The sequence below is a fragment of the Cervus canadensis genome, chromosome 7, assembly GCF_019320065.1.
Source record: "Cervus canadensis isolate Bull #8, Minnesota chromosome 7, ASM1932006v1, whole genome shotgun sequence".
Lineage (NCBI taxonomy): Eukaryota > Metazoa > Chordata > Mammalia > Artiodactyla > Cervidae > Cervus > Cervus canadensis.
In genome coordinates, this window is record NC_057392.1 from 34,482,689 (window position 1) to 34,498,896 (window position 16,208).

The 16,208-nt window shown below is 37.0% G+C and overlaps 1 pseudogene; it reads right to left on the reverse strand.

Annotated features, from left to right (window-relative positions):
• Nucleotides 1-527: 527 nt before the first annotated feature.
• LOC122444732 overlaps nt 528-16,208 on the reverse strand; it is a 52,408-nt pseudogene continuing 36,727 nt past the window's right edge.

Below are 16,208 nucleotides of genomic sequence, written 5' to 3' on the forward strand. Positions count from 1 at the left end.
AAACTCTGGGAGATAGTGAAGGACAGAGGAGCCTGGCGTGCTGCAATCCATGGGATCACAAAGAATGAGACATGCTTTAGTGACTGAACAACAACAACAGTATTAAGTGAACTAAATATGTAGTTAATATGGTGCCTAGTACAAAGTCAGTACTCAATCTGACAAAGGAAGACAATTTCTCTAGCATACTAGTACATTATCCAGTTACATGTTAAAAAGTATCTTCAAATTAGGAGCATAAGCTTTCTTATTTCCTGCTTGGTTATTCACAGTCTTCTGTGAAAGAAAATATTGAGCATCAAGTTCACTACTCTAAAGAAATAGGTGCTTGCCTTGATCCAATTCCATGGACAGACTCTTTTTTTTTTTTTTTTTTGACTGTCTTACCATACTTCTTTTATTTTTCCTGTTGTCTCATTTTAAAAACATAATTTAAACCAGTTGAATCATGTTGTATGTATACATATGTATCCTGGTTACTTCAAGTAACATTATCCCCCAAGCTATTTTCCAAGTTGCTCCATAGTTTACATATTTATAATTTTTAGTGGTTGCATGGACAGACTCTTGATGCCAGTCAAGTGGGAGACAAAGCAGGACAGAGCAAGCACATGTCAGCCCTGCCAGGGCATGTACTCTGAACGGTCACTGTGCCATTGCCCCAGTAAGGTTCTTGCTCAGTGACACAATCTCCCTCTGAGGTCCAGAAGATCTGTGCAGCAAGCTTCTCTGAAACTTCCTTGCACACTGCAGTTCCCTTTTCAATTGGAACCAGGGACACCTCAGGGGCCCTTGCAGAATTGTAGGGGAAATGCTTCAGTCTTAACACATGTGACATGGAATTTAGATAGAGACTTGTTTCAGTCCAAAATGTGTTTATCTGAAACACATCAATATATGATGTTCCTTACCTAACACTTGGAGGCGATACTCATGATGGAAATTCCCATCACTTGTTACTATTTGACACGTGTAAGTCCCATCACGAGTGATGACCACTGGATCGATCTGAAGGGCAAGATTCTTGTCAGGTCTGGAGGCCCAGGTTATTTTCTTGTCAGTACAGTTTCCTCCTATGGTCTGATTTGTATCATGCCTAAAGGCTCTGAAGCAGGGTGGCTTGTCTCTGAGGACTATTTCCCATGTTGCTAGCAGTACACTTGTCCACAGCACAGGAGGGCAAGGGAGCACAGCTTTTGTAACTACTAGTACTGATAGTGAAATTTTAAGTGGAAACACATACATAAACACACAAACAGAATAATAAAAGAAAAACTTTATAAATACTTCATGTGTTAAAATTTATTCACAGCATACTACATGAAATTGTACTTGAAATTTACTTTGCAAGTGGTCTTCTTCCAGAAATATTAGACTTCCAGAAATAACATTCATGAAATATATAAAGTATAATATTAAATCCATCCAATGATTAACCAACTTCTTCCTGTGTTATGTATCATTAGGAAAATAACATGTATTATATGTATGATGATTTTTTTAAATGTCATGAAAATTAATTCAGAAGATTTGATATCTATGAAACAAACTGATGAGAAAACAGAATCTGAATTAAAAGACAAAGACAGTGTTCTAGTCTTTCAGTCATAGAGACTGTCAGATGTATCTTATAATTCATACTCCTCAGGATAGAAATGAAATGATAAATGAAGTTTTGTCTCTTACTAAGTTTTGATGAGAGAGTATCAATCATTAACATCAGAACTAAATGCCTTTTCCTAAGGGTGGCACTTCAGGCAAATGTTAAGTAATGAAAACATATGGTACTTTCATTAAAAATATCTAGAATGATATATTTTTCTTTCTCTGACTTATTTCACTTAGCATAACATCCTCTAGGTCCATCTATATTGTTGCTAGTGGCAAGATTTTATTTTTTATGCCTCAGTAATAGCAATAGTAAAATAGTCCATTGTATAAATATGTGTGTGTATCACATCTCTATACAGTCATCCATCCATTTATCTTAATTATGTTGAAGTACCAAAAGAAACATTTGACAGTATTAAATAAAACATCAGGATGTACAGATATAAAGCACTATTTATAAACAAGTGGAATTTAAAAAATACCAAATCAGAAATTAAAATTCAGTGGATGGATTAATTTCATCAGAATAAAAATGGATAAAGAACCACCCAAGTTAAAGTTAGACAAATGAAAGTCCTCCAACCAGTAACATAAAGAACAGATTAAAAATAATAGAACTTCAACAGCTGGTGGGGCAATATAAAAAAGATTAACACATGTATATTAGAATCCAGTAGCATATTAAAAGTATTATATACCATAACCAAGTGGGATTTACTCAGGAATATAAGGACAGATCAACATATGAAAATCAATTAATGTATTACAAGACAAAACCACACCATATAATCACTTCAGTTGATGCAGCAAAAGTCTTTGACAACACACTTTCATAATAAAAACACTCAACAAACTATGGATAGAAGTGAACACCTCAATCTGATAAGAGATATTATGAAAAAACCATTTCTAAGTCAGTCTTAATTATCAAAGGCTAGATGCTTTCTTCCTAAAACCAGGAACAAGACAAGGATGTCTTCTCTTGCCTCTTCTATTCAATATCATTTTGGAATTTCCATACAGGCAATTAGGCAAGAAAAAGTAAATAAAAACATAATAGTAATTGTAAAGAAAGAAGTGGGCTTCCCAGGTGGTGCTAGTGGTAAAGAACCTGCCTGCCAATGCAGGAGACATGAGACATGGTTTTGACTCCTGGGTCAGGAAAATCCTCTGGAGGAGGGCATACCAATCCACTCCAGTACTCCTGTGTGGAGAATCCCATGGACAGAGGAGCCTAGGGGTTCCTAGGGGTCACAAAGAGTCAGACACAACTGAAGCAACGTAACACATACACACAAAGAAAGAAGTAAAACTATTTCTATTTGAAGATGGCATAATCATGTACATAGAAAATACTAAGGAATCCATTAAAAAAACATTTCAACTAATAAACAATTTCAGCAAGTTTGCAGAATACAAGATTAATGCCTAAAAATCATATTTTCATATACTTGCAATAAAAAGTTTAAATTTAAAAAACAATTCCATTTACCGTAGCATCAAAAAGAATAAAATACATTGGGAAAAAACTTTAGAAGAGAAGTGTAAAATTTTCATTCTAAAAATACAAAACACAGTTGAAAGAAATTAAATAAGACTTAAATAAATTTAAGACATTCATATTCAAGAATCAGAAGACTCAATGTTGTTAAGATGCCAACACTCCTCAAATTAATCTACAAATTAGATACAACCTCTACCAAAATCTTAACTGGGTTTGTTTGCAAAAATTGAGAAGTTGATGTTAAACTCCTATGAAAATGCAAAAGATCCTGAATAGTCAAAATAACCTTTTAAAATGACAAAGTTGGAGGACTCACATTTACTTATTTAAACATCTACTATATTTATTATGACACTGTGATATTGACATAAGGATAGACCCATAAAGCAATGAAATAAAATTTAAAGTCTAGATATAAACCAGTGTGTCTCTGGTCAACTGATTTTCAACAAAGGGTCAAGATCATTCAATGGAGGAAAACAGTCTTTTCAACAAATGGTGCTGGAGCAACTGGATATCTACTTGCAAAAGAATAAAAAAGTTAACTCAATATTAATCATAGACCTAGATATAAGAGTTAAAAGCATAAAACTCATAGAAGAAAAAAATAGGAGTAAATATTTGGATTAGGTAAAGTCTTCTTAGATATGATGCAGAAAAGCATAAGTGACAAAGGGAAAAGTAGATAAATTGTATATCAAAACAAAGAAGTCTTGTACTCAAATAACACTGTTGAGAAAGTGAAAAGACAACCCACAAAATGAGTGAAAACATTTGTAAATCACATACTTAATAAGTGATTTATATCTGACATACATAAATCCGTGCATGCTCAGTCGTGCCAACTGTTGTGACTCCATCCTGACAGGCTCTTCTGTCTATGGGATTTCCCAATGGAAAATTGGGAAAATTTCCTCCTCCAGGAGAATCTTCCCAACCCATGGATCGAACTTGAGTCTCCCATGTCTCCTGCATTGCAGGCAGAGTCTTTACTGTTGAGGCATCAGGGAAGCCCCTAAAGGGCTTTTATGAATAAATCACATAAAAAGTAAATAATCCAATTTAAAATTGAGAAAAAAAAAAAAAACAAACCACTATTGAATAGATAGTTCTCCAGAGGAGATATAAAAATATCACATCATCACATAAACACATGAAAAGATCCTTAATATTGTTAATCTTTAAAGAAATACAAATAAAAACCACAATAAGATGTTATTTCATCCCCACACAGGTAGCTGTAGTCAGAGAGGTAGAAAATAACACGTGTTGGTGAGGATATGAAGAAATTGAATCTTTAACAAATCTCTGGTGAAAATGTTACATTGTTCATTCACTTTGGAAAATAATTTGTAAGTTTTTTAAAAAAAATGTAGAGTTACCATATGACCCAGCAATTCTACTTTAAGCTCTATCTCCAGAAGAAATGAAAACATACATCCACAGAAATTTCTATACAAACATTTGTAGGAGAGTTGTTCGTAATAGCCCAAAAGTGGAAGCAATCTAAATGCCCATTAACTGATGAGTGGGTAAGTAAAATGTGGTATACTCTTACCATGGAATATTGTCAGGCAATAAAAAGTGACATAGTGATACACACTATAGCATAGAAGGACCTTGAAAGCATTTTGGTAAGCCAATCACAAAAGACCACATATACGATTTCATACATATATAGTTTCTAGAATAGGCAAACATATGAAACAGCAGTATACTTGAAGTTTCCTAGAGAAGGTGTTGTGGGGAGATGAAAGGGGAATTTATCCTTAAATCAAATACTAAAAACGGATAATGCAAAGTAGTATAGGCAAAAAATAAGTCAATAGATTAGTTTAAATGGTGTTCTTAAAAATATTAGTTAACTCAAAAGAAGGCAGGAAAGAAGAAACAAAGGAACAATAAACAGAGGGGACAAAGAGAAAACAAATAGTAAAATGATGGGTGTAAATTTTATCATATTAACAACTATATTCTATATTGAGACAAAAGCAAAGATTATCAGAAAGGATAAAAAAGCAAATTCCAATTATATGAGGTCTACAAAAATCAACTTTAAAATAAAGATACACATAAGTTGAAAGTAAAGGATGGAAAAATATAAGCTATGCAAACAGGACAAAAAAGCTAGGGAACCTATATTAATAAAAATAAAGTCTTCAAGATAAAGACTGTTACCAGAGATAAAGGAAATTTTGTAAAATTACGTAGATCAGTTCATCAGAAAGACAAAATTACTATAAATGTGTATATATCAAATAACCAAGCTTCAAAATACATGAAGCAAAACTGACAAAATTTAAAGGAGAAATAGACTATTTGCATAGTCATAGTTGGAGATTTTGACATCCTTCTCCCAGAAATTAATAGGACAATTAGAATAAAATATTTTTAAAGACAAAATATATGAACAGTATCAATTACCTTGATATAAAATATTTATAGAATAGTACACCCAATATACAGAATACACATTCTCTTCAAGAGCTCTTGATACATTTACCAAAGTTGACTATATTCTGGACAAAAAAGCAAGTGTCAGTAAATTTAGAAAGATCAGGGGGAAAATATATGAGTATCAAGGACTCTCACACTTTTGTTTTCTATTGAAGGCAATATATTGTTAATTGTGTGACTCATCTTTGTCTCTTGCTCTTGATTTTATACATTCTGAAATAAAGAAAAATTTGCACTGGTATTTCTACTTTTGAAAAAAAAAATACTTTCTTTCATATCTATCAGTCTATTTTGAAATAGTGATCCCCAGTGAGTAAAGAGGGTAGTCATACCATATTTGTGTAGTATTGTGCTCTCCCCAGTCTAGGTAGTGGTAATTTCACTATCTTTGTTCCTCATCTTGCTCTCCCTTCTTCCTTGACTTTCAACTTATGACTTTGCTTCACATTCTTTGAGAAAGAGCACCCCAATCTTCCCACTCTCAATCCAAGAATGACTTACATCTATGCTATCTCATCTTTCTTCTCCTTATTAAAATGCAAGACATTAGATTTTTCAATGCGAACCAAAATTTCAGAAATGGAAACTTGACTGAAATAAAGAAGTGCTTATTTGGGGCTTGTCAGGACTGCTGCAAAGGACAGACAGATCCAAAAACATTTGGACTGTATTCCACTGGACTACAAAATGGGAAAAGCTTATAAAGGCAAAAAAATGCAAGTTATGTGAATTGTTTGTCAAGAATTAGGATTGAAGCTGCCAAAGAAGTAAGGGCATTTGTTAACAAGATGTATTTGTTAAACAAGAATTGGTTGGTGTTTGAAAAAATTACATGGTTGTGAATGGAGTGGGGAACTTTGAAACAACAAGGATGCAGCTAGCAATTACTAGCAGATATTGTTTGAAAATAGCTGGTGGTGTCCTTGAGCTTGATCCAGTTCAGAAAAGTTCAAATTCTCAATGATGCAGAAATGTGTCCAAAAGCACATCCACAGTGGCCATCCAGCTTAATTGTGGATGGTTGTAGTATAGTTTAGTTATAGTTATTTAAATGGTTTTAAATGTGTCTTCACTGCCAAAATCCAGTTCCTTCATTTGTGCTCTGAATCCTGTTGATTCTCATCATCTCAGTGTTTTTTGGGTTTTTTTTTCTCATTTAGTTAATAAATATCACTCTCAAGGAAGGGGCAAAAACAAGAAACCTGACAAAACATTTCTTTTCAAGGAAAAAGTAATCTTGACATTTATGATAATGACTGATAGAATAATTTCTTTTTATGTAATATCTGTGAAATATCTATATTTTTATCAAATCAGCTTAAAGGTAAATTGTAGAATAGTAAGTGATCCTAATTTTCTACTGGCTTTAATTATAAACTTGAGGTTTATATAACAGAAGAAAAGTCACAAATAAAGAATGAAAATTTCTCAACAAATCAATGGGCAAATATTTAAATACTATTCAGTTTTTAACTTCTTCCAGTGTAAGGAGCTTGGAGGCCACCACTGCATCCTAATGACAAGCCAAAATCTGAACAAAATGAAAAATCAACAATGGCATTTATATCCATAAGTAAAATAAGGATACATGGCAAACTACTCCTCTCCAAATTGGAGATACCAGCAGGGAGATACTGAGAATCACAACTTACCAAAGCAGAAACTCAGAAACTTCAAGGGAACCCATGACAGAATAGGAAAACCAGAACTGTAATTGAGTTTCTGGAGGCTCAACCTCGATAAATCTGAGTTAAAAACTCAAGAGGGACACAGTCATAGAGGGACCTTCACATTTTTTGTGAGTTTTACCTTCAGGAAATCAACCAGATTCTCACAATTCCCCCCAGTATATACTGGGGAAAAGCCCGTCCTGCTGCTGGCAGGGAGAGGGGGAAAGGAACTATTTTAAAATGCATCAGGGCACACTGTCCTTAACAAAGTCTGATTTCAAGAGAAACCATTTAACTAGAGCCTCCCCTGCTGGGGTTTAATCAGAGTCTAACTTATTTGAGAAAGGAAATATCCTACTTCATTCATCTTGGTCAATCTGAGTTGTGGGAACAAAAACTGAGAAGCATTTGTAAAGTTCACAGTTCAGAGACACTGGCTCATTAAAAGACAGACACCTAATTGTAGGACTCTAAAATGCTTCCTCCTACTCCATTTTATGACCACATTAGTGAAGGTCTATTTACAACAGTTCTTTTTACCAGTACATCACATCTAGGTATCAAGAAAAAGTTACAAGACACACTCTTCAACACAGTTTGAAGAGACAGAGCAATTATCAGAACCAGACATGGCAGATATATTGGAATTATCAGACTTGGAGTTTAAACAATTATTAGAAAAAGCAAGGGAATTCCAGAAAAGCATCTACTTCTACTTTATTGACTATGTTAAAGCCTTTGACTGTGTAGATCACAACAAACTGGAAAATTCTTAAAGAGATGGAAGTACCAGACCACCCTACCTGCCTCCTGAGAAGCCTGTATGTGGGTTAAAAAACAACAGTTAGAACCAGACATGGAACAATGGACTGGTTCAAAACTGGGAAAGGAGTACGTCAAGGCTGTATATTGTCACCCTACTTATTTAACTCATGCAGACTGCATCATGGGAAATCCTGAGCTGGATAAAGCACAGTTGTAATCAAGATTTCAGGGAGAAATATCAATAATCTCAGATATGCAAATGACACCACCCTAATGTAAGTGAAGAGGAATTAAAAAGCATCCTGATGAAGGTGAAAGAAGAGAGTGAAAAAGCTGGCTTGAAAAACCAACATTCACACAACGAAGATCATGGCATCCCATCCGATCACTTCCTGGCAAATAGATGGGGAAACAATGGAAAGAATGACAGACTTTATTTTCATAGGCTCCAAAATCACTGTAGATGGTGATTGCAGACATGAAATTAAAAGACACTTACTCCTTGGAAGAAAAGCTATGACAAACCTAGGCAGCAGCATTAAACAACAGAAGCATTACTTTGTCAACAAAGGTCCCTATAGTCAAAGCTATGGCTTTTCCAATAGTCATATATAGATGTGAGAGCTGGACAATAAAAAAGGCTGAAAACCAAAGAACTGATGCCTTCAAATGGTGGTGCTGGAGAAGACTCTTGAGAGTCCCTTGGACTGCAAGGAGATCCAACCAGTCAATCCTAAAAGAAATCAACCCTGAATATTCATTGGAAGGACTGATACAGAAGTTCCAATATTTTGGCCACCTGATGCGAAGAGCCAATTCATTAGAAAAGATCCTGATGCTGGGAAAGATTGAAGGCAGGAGAAGGGGATGACAGAGGACAAGATGGTTGGATGGCATCACCAACTCAATGGACTTGAGTTTGAGCAAACTCCAGGAGATGGTGAAGAACAGGGAAGCCTGGTGTGCTGCAGTCCTTGGGGTGGGGAAGAGTCAGACAGAACTGAACAGCAACAACATGATTAATATGCTAAGGGCTTTAATGGATAAGCAGACAACATACAAGAGCAAATGAACAACGTAAACAGAGAGCTAGAAACTCTAAGAAAGGACCATAAAGAAATACTAGGGATCAAAAAAAACTGGAACAATAATGAAAAACACCCTTGATGAGCTGATTAATAGCTTATTAATAATTAATACTGGGGAAATAATCTCTGGTTTAGATGACATATCAGTAGAACTTTCAAAAATTGAATAGCAAAGAGAAGAGGGAGGAGTTAAGATGGCGGAGGAATAGGATGGGGAGACCACTTTCTCCCCTACAAATTCATTGAAAGAACATTTGAACGCTGAGCAAACACCACAAAACAACTTCCGATCGCTAGCAGAGGACATCAGGTGCCCAGAAAAGCAGCCCATTGTCTTCAAAAGGAGGTAGGACAAAATATGAAAGATTAAAAAAGAGACAAAAGAGTTAGGGACGGAGACCTGTCCCTGGAAGGGAGTCTTAATAGAGGAAGTTTCCAAACATCAGGAAACCCTCTCACTGGCGGGTCTGGGGGAAGTTTTTGAATCTCGGAGGGCAACCTAAGCAGGAGGAAAAATAAATAAAACCCACAGATTACATGCCTAAAAGCAACTCCCAGCAGAATAGTACCCCACACGCGCACATCCGCCACCAGCAAGTGGGGGCTGAACAGAGAGGAGCGGGCGGCATTGCTTAGGGTAAGGACCAGGCCTGAATGCCCTGAGGGCAATCGGAGGGAGCTAAAGTGAGATAGCAACTTAAACTGCGGGATAGCAAAAGAGAGAGAGAAAATTAACCTGCAAAAAGCCCAAACCTAGAGATCCATATATGCAATTTATAGATGAATAAACTAAGGCTTAAAAAACAAACAAACAAAAAAGCTCAAACCGAGATACTGCCGGCCTGTTCGCAGGACAAAGGAAGGACTGAGCAATTCCAGAGAAGAGCTAGCCGGCTGCGGACCAGCCCATACCCTGCCAGAGGCAGGAGGAAGGGGGGGAGGGGGAGGGGGCAAACTTGGCCCCAGAGACGCATCCCCTACCTAACTGCAAACAGGTTTCCAGTTTCTAACCAAAGACTCCCTGAGATTCTGGATGGTTGACATCCACTGGGAGGGTCGCAGCTAGAGTCCAGCTCCCCAGAAGAGACACAAGGCGCACCCGACCTGGCTCGCGCAGAAACTGAGGCTGGGACCACGGAGGGGATAAGGCGTGCTGCACCGGGGGAAGAGTGTGCTCATCTAGCTCCTGGATACCTGAGCTGCTCGGGCCAGGGAAGGCACAAAACGCAGGCTCAACTGAGTCTGGGCTTTTGTGGAGTACCCGAAAACTGGAACCTGAGTGGCTTAGGCCTGGAAAGTGCATGCAACTCAGGGCCCGCTCCCTGTAGAGCAGCCTGGAGCCTGAGCAGTATAGACAGGGAACGCACACACACCGTGAGCGGGGGCAAACCCAGAGTGGCCGGAACACTGCGAGTGCTCCCCACACACGCCAGTGATATTTGTCTGCAGTGCTCCTCCCTCCGCTCAGCACGACTGAACAAGCGAACCTAAACACCACCTCTGCCCACTTGTGTCAGGGCAGAAATTAGACACTGAAGAGACCTGAAAACAAGCCAAATAAACAAAGGGAACCGCTTTAGAAGTGACAGGTGCAACAGATTAAATTCTCTGCAGTTAACACCGACTGCACTGGAAAGGGCCTATAGATATTGAGAAGTGTAAGCTGGAACAAGGAGCTATCTGAAACTGAACTGAACCCACACTGCCTGCAACAGCCTCAGAGAAATTCCTAGATATGTTTTACTTTTTTTTTTAATTAAAAAAATTTTTTTCTTCTTTTTATTTTTTCTTTTATTTTTTTTCAAGTCCTCTATTACTCCTCTACTACTCCTTAATTTTCATTTTCACAACCCACTATAAGCTTGCAAAAAAAAAAGACCCTATTTTTAAAGCAAACTTCATATATGTTTCTTAAATTTTTTGTGTTTTTGTTTTTGATATTGTATTTTTAAGAGTCTAACCTCTACTCTAGATTTTTAATCTTTGTTTTTCAGTATGTGATATCAATTTTGGACATTTAAGAATCCAATATACAGTACCCATTTTTACTCAGGAGTGTGATGATTACTCTCTCCCCCTTTTGACTCTCCTTTTTCTCTCCCAGATGACCTCTATTTCCTCCCTCCCCCATCTCTTCTCAATCCAATTCTGTGAATCTCTGTGGGTGTTCTGGGGGTACCGAGAACACTTAGGGAACAGAGTACTGCGTAGATCTTGAATCCCCCTTTTCCTCCTTCTGCTCATCTCTATCTCCTTCCTCCCTCTCCTCTTCCTCATATAACTCTGTGAACCTCTCTGGGTGTCCCTCACTGTGCAGAATCGTTTCACCATTAACCTAGAAGTTTTATTATCAGTGCTGTATAGTAGGAGAGTCTCAAGTCTACTGGAAGAATAAGACTGAAATCCAGAGGCAGGAGACTTAAGCCCAAAACCTGAGAACACCAGAGAGCTCCTGACTACAGGGAACATTAAGTAATAAGTGATCATCCAAAAACCTCCACACCTACGCTGAAACCAACCACCACCCAAGAGCCAATAAGTTCCAGAGCAAGACGTACCACACAAATTCCCCAGCAACACAGGCATAGCCCTGAGTGTCAACATACAGGCTGCCCAAAGTCACAGCAAACACATAGACCCATCTCAAAGCTCACTACTGAACACTCCATTGCACTCCAGAGAGAAGAAATCCAGCTCCATGCACCAGAACACTGACGCAAGCTTCCCTAACCAGGAAACCTTGACAAGCCAATCATCCAACCCCACCCACTAGGAGAACCTCCACAATAAAAAGGAACCACAGACCATCAGAATACAGAAAGGCCACCCCAAACACAGCAATCCAAACAAGATGAAAAGGCATAAAAATACCCAACAGGTAAAGGAACATGAAAAATGTCCACCAAGCCAAACAAAAGAGGAGGAGATAGGGAATCTACCTGAAAAAGAATTTAGAATAATGATAATAAAAATGATCCAAAATCTTGAAAACAAAATGGAGTTACAGATAAATAGCCTGGAGACAACGATTGAGAAGATGCAAGAAATATTTAACAAGGACCTGGAAGAAATAAAAAAGAGTCAATTAAAAATGAATAATGCAATAAATAAGATCAAAAACACTGGAGGGAACCAACAATAGGATAATGGAGGCAGAAGATAGGATAAGTGAGGTAGAAGATAAAATGGTGGAAATAAATGAAGCAGAGAGGAAAAAAGAAAAAAGAATTAAAAAAAATGAGGGCAACCTCAGGGACCTCTGGGACAATGTGAAACGCCCCAATATTCGAATCATAGGAGTCCCAGAAGAAGAAGACAAAAAGAAAGGCCATGAGAAGATACTCGAGGAGATAATAGCTGAAAACTTCCCTAAAATGGGGAAGGAAATAGCCACCCAAGTCCAAGAAACCCAGAGAGTCCCAAACAGGATAAACCCAAGGTGAAACACCCCAAGACACATATTAATCAAATTAACAAAGATCAAACACAAAGAACAAATATTAAAAGCAGCAAGGGAGAAACAACAAATAACACACAAAGGGATTCCCATAAGGATAACAGCTGATCTTTCAATAGAAACCCTCCAGGCCAGAAGGGAATGGCAGGACATACTTAAAGTAATGAAAGAGAATAACATACAACCCAGATTACTGTACCCAGCAAGGATCTCATTCAGATATGAAGGAGAATTTACAGACAAGCAAAAGCTGAGAGAATTCAGTACCACCAAACCAGCTCTTCAACAAATGCTAAAGGATCTTCTCTAGACAGGAAACATAGAAAGGTTGTATAAACATGAACCCAAAACAACTAAGCAAATGGCAACGAGACCATACTTATCAATAATTACCTTAAATGTAAGTGGCTTGAATGCCCCAACCAAAAGACAAAGACTGGCTGAATGGATACAAAACAAGACCCCTATATATGCTGTCTACACAAGACCCACCTCAAAACAAGGGACACATACAGACTGAAAGTGAAGGGCTGGAAAAAAATATTTCACGCAAACAGAGACCAAAAGAAAGCAGGAGTCGCAATACTCATATCAGATAAAATAGACTTTCAAATAAAGGCTGTGAAAAGAGACAAAGAAGGACACTACATAATGATCAAAGGATCAATCCAAGAAGAAGATATAACAATTGCAAATATATATGCACCCAATATAGGAGCACCACAATATGTAAGGCAAACGCTAACGAGTATGAAAGGGGAAATTAACAATAACACAATAATAGTGGGAGACTTTAATATCCCCATCTATGGATAGATCAACTAAACAGAAAATTAACAAGGAAACACAAACTTTAAATAACACAATGGACCAGCTAGACCTAATTGATATCTATAGAACATTTCACCCTAAAACATTCAATTTCACCTTTTTCTCAAGTGCACACAGAACCTTCTTCAGAATAGATCAATACCTGGGCCAGAAATCTAGCCTTGGGAAATTAAAAAAAAATTGAAATCATTCCAGTCATCTTTTCTGACCACAGTGCAGTAAGATTACATCTCAATTACAGGGGGAAAAAACTATTAAAAACTAAACATATGGAGGCTAAATCACATGCTTCTGTATAACCAACAAATCATAGAAGATATAAAAAAAGAAATAAAAATATGCAAAGAAGCTAATGAAAATGAAAACACAACAATCCAAAATCTATGGGACACTGTAAAAGCAGTGCTAAGGGGAAGGTTGATAGCAATAGAGGCCTACCTCAGGAAACAAGAAAAAAGTCAAATAAATAACCTAACTCTACACCTAAAGCAACTAGAGAAGGAAGAAATGAAGAACCCCAGGGTTAGTAGAAGGAAAGAAATCCTAAAAATTAGGGCAGAAGTAAATGCAAAAGAAACAAAAGAGACCATAGCAAAAATCAACAAAACTAAAAGCTGGTTTTTTGAAAAGATAAACAAAGTTGACAAACCATTAGCCCGACTCATTAAGAAACAAATGGAGAAGAACCAAATCAACAAAATTAGAAATGAAAATGGAGAGATCACAACAGACAACATTGAAATACAAAGGATCATAAGAGACTACTACCAGCAGCTCTATGCCAATAAAATGGACAACTTGGAAGAAATGGACAGACTCTTAGAAAAGTATAACTTTCCAAAACTGAACCAGGAAGAAATAGAAGATCTTAACAGACCCATCACAAGCATGGAAATCGAAACTGTAATCAGAAATCTTCCAGCAAACAAAAGCCCAGGATCAGATGGCTTCACAGCTGAATTCCACCAAAAATTTAGAGAAGAGCTAACACCTATCTTACTCAAACTCTTCCAGAAAATTGCAGAAGAAGGTAAACTTCCAAACTCATTCTATGAAGCCACCATCACCCTAATTCCAAAACCAGACAAAGATGCCACAAAAAAGAAAACTACAGGCCAATATCACTGATGAACATTGATGCAAAAATCCTTAACAAAATTCTAGCAAACAGAATCCAACAACATATTAAAAAAAATCATGCATCATGACCAAGTGGGCTTTATCCCAGGAATGCAAGGATTCTTTAATATCTGCAAATTAATCTATGTAATACACCACATTAACAAATTGAAAGATAAAAACCACATGATTATCTCAATAGATGCAGGAAAAGCCCTTGACAAAATCCAACATCCATTTATGATAAAAACTCTCCAGAAAGCAGGCATAGAAGGAACATACCTCAACATAATAAAAGCTATATATGACAAACCCACAGCAAGCATCACCCTCAATGGTGAAAAATTGAAAGCATTTCCCCTGAAATCAGGAACAAGACAAGGGTGCCCACTCTCACCACTACTATTCAGCATAGTTTTGGAAGAGTTGGCCACAGCAATCAGAGCAGAAAATGAAATAAAAGGAGTCCAGATAGGAAAAGAAGAAGTGAAACTCTCGCTGTTTGCAGATGACATGATCCTCTACATAGAAAACCCTAAAGACTCTACCAGAAAATTACTAGAGCTAATCAATGAATATAGTAAAGTTGCAGGATATAAAATTAACACACAGAAATCCCTTGCATTCCTATACACTAACAATGAGAAAACAGAAAGAGAAATTAAGGAAACAATACCATTCACCCTTGCAACAAAAAGAATAAAATACTTAGGAGTATATCTACCTAAAGAAACAAAAGACCTATACATAGAAAACTATAGAACACTGATTAAAGAAATCACAGAGGACAGAAATAGATGGAGAAATATACCGTGTTCAATGATTGGAAGAATCAATAGTGTGAAAATAAGTATACTACCCAAAGCAATCTATAGATTCAATGCAATCCCTATCAAGCTACCAATGGTATTCGTCACAGAACTAGAAAAGATAATTTCACAATTTGTATGGAAATACAAAAAACCTCGAATAGCCAAAGTAATCTTGAGAAAGAAGAATGGAACTGGAGGAATCAACCTGCCTGACTTCAGACTCTACTACAAAGCCACAGTCATCAAGACAGTATGGTACTGGCACAAAGACAGAAATATAGGTCAATGGAACAAAATAGAAAGCCTAGAGATAAATCCATGTACCTATGGGCACCTTATCTTTGACAAAGGAGGCAAGAATATACAATGGAAAAAGACAACCTCTTTAACAAGTGGTGCTGGGAAAACTGGTCAACCACTTGTAAAAGAATGAAACTAGAACACTTTATAACACCATACACAAAAATAAACTCAAAATGGATTAAAGATCTAAATGTAAGACCAGAAACTATAAAACTCCTAGAGGAGAACACAGGCAAAACACTCTCTGACATAAACCACAGCAGGATCCTCTATGACCCACCTCCCAGAATCTTGGAAATAAAAGCAAGAATAAACAAATGGGACCTAATGAAACTTAAAAGCTTTTGCACAACAAAGGAAACTATAAGCAAGGTGAAAAGACAGCCTTCAGAATGGGAGAAAATAATAGCAAACAAAGCAACGGACAAAGGATTAACCTCAAAAATATACAAGCAACTCCTGCAGCTCAACTCCAGAAAAATCAATGACCCAGTCAAAAAGTGGGCCAAAGAACTAAACAGACATTTCTCCAAAGAAGACATACGGATGGCTAACAAGCACATGAAAAGATGCTCAACATCACTCATTATC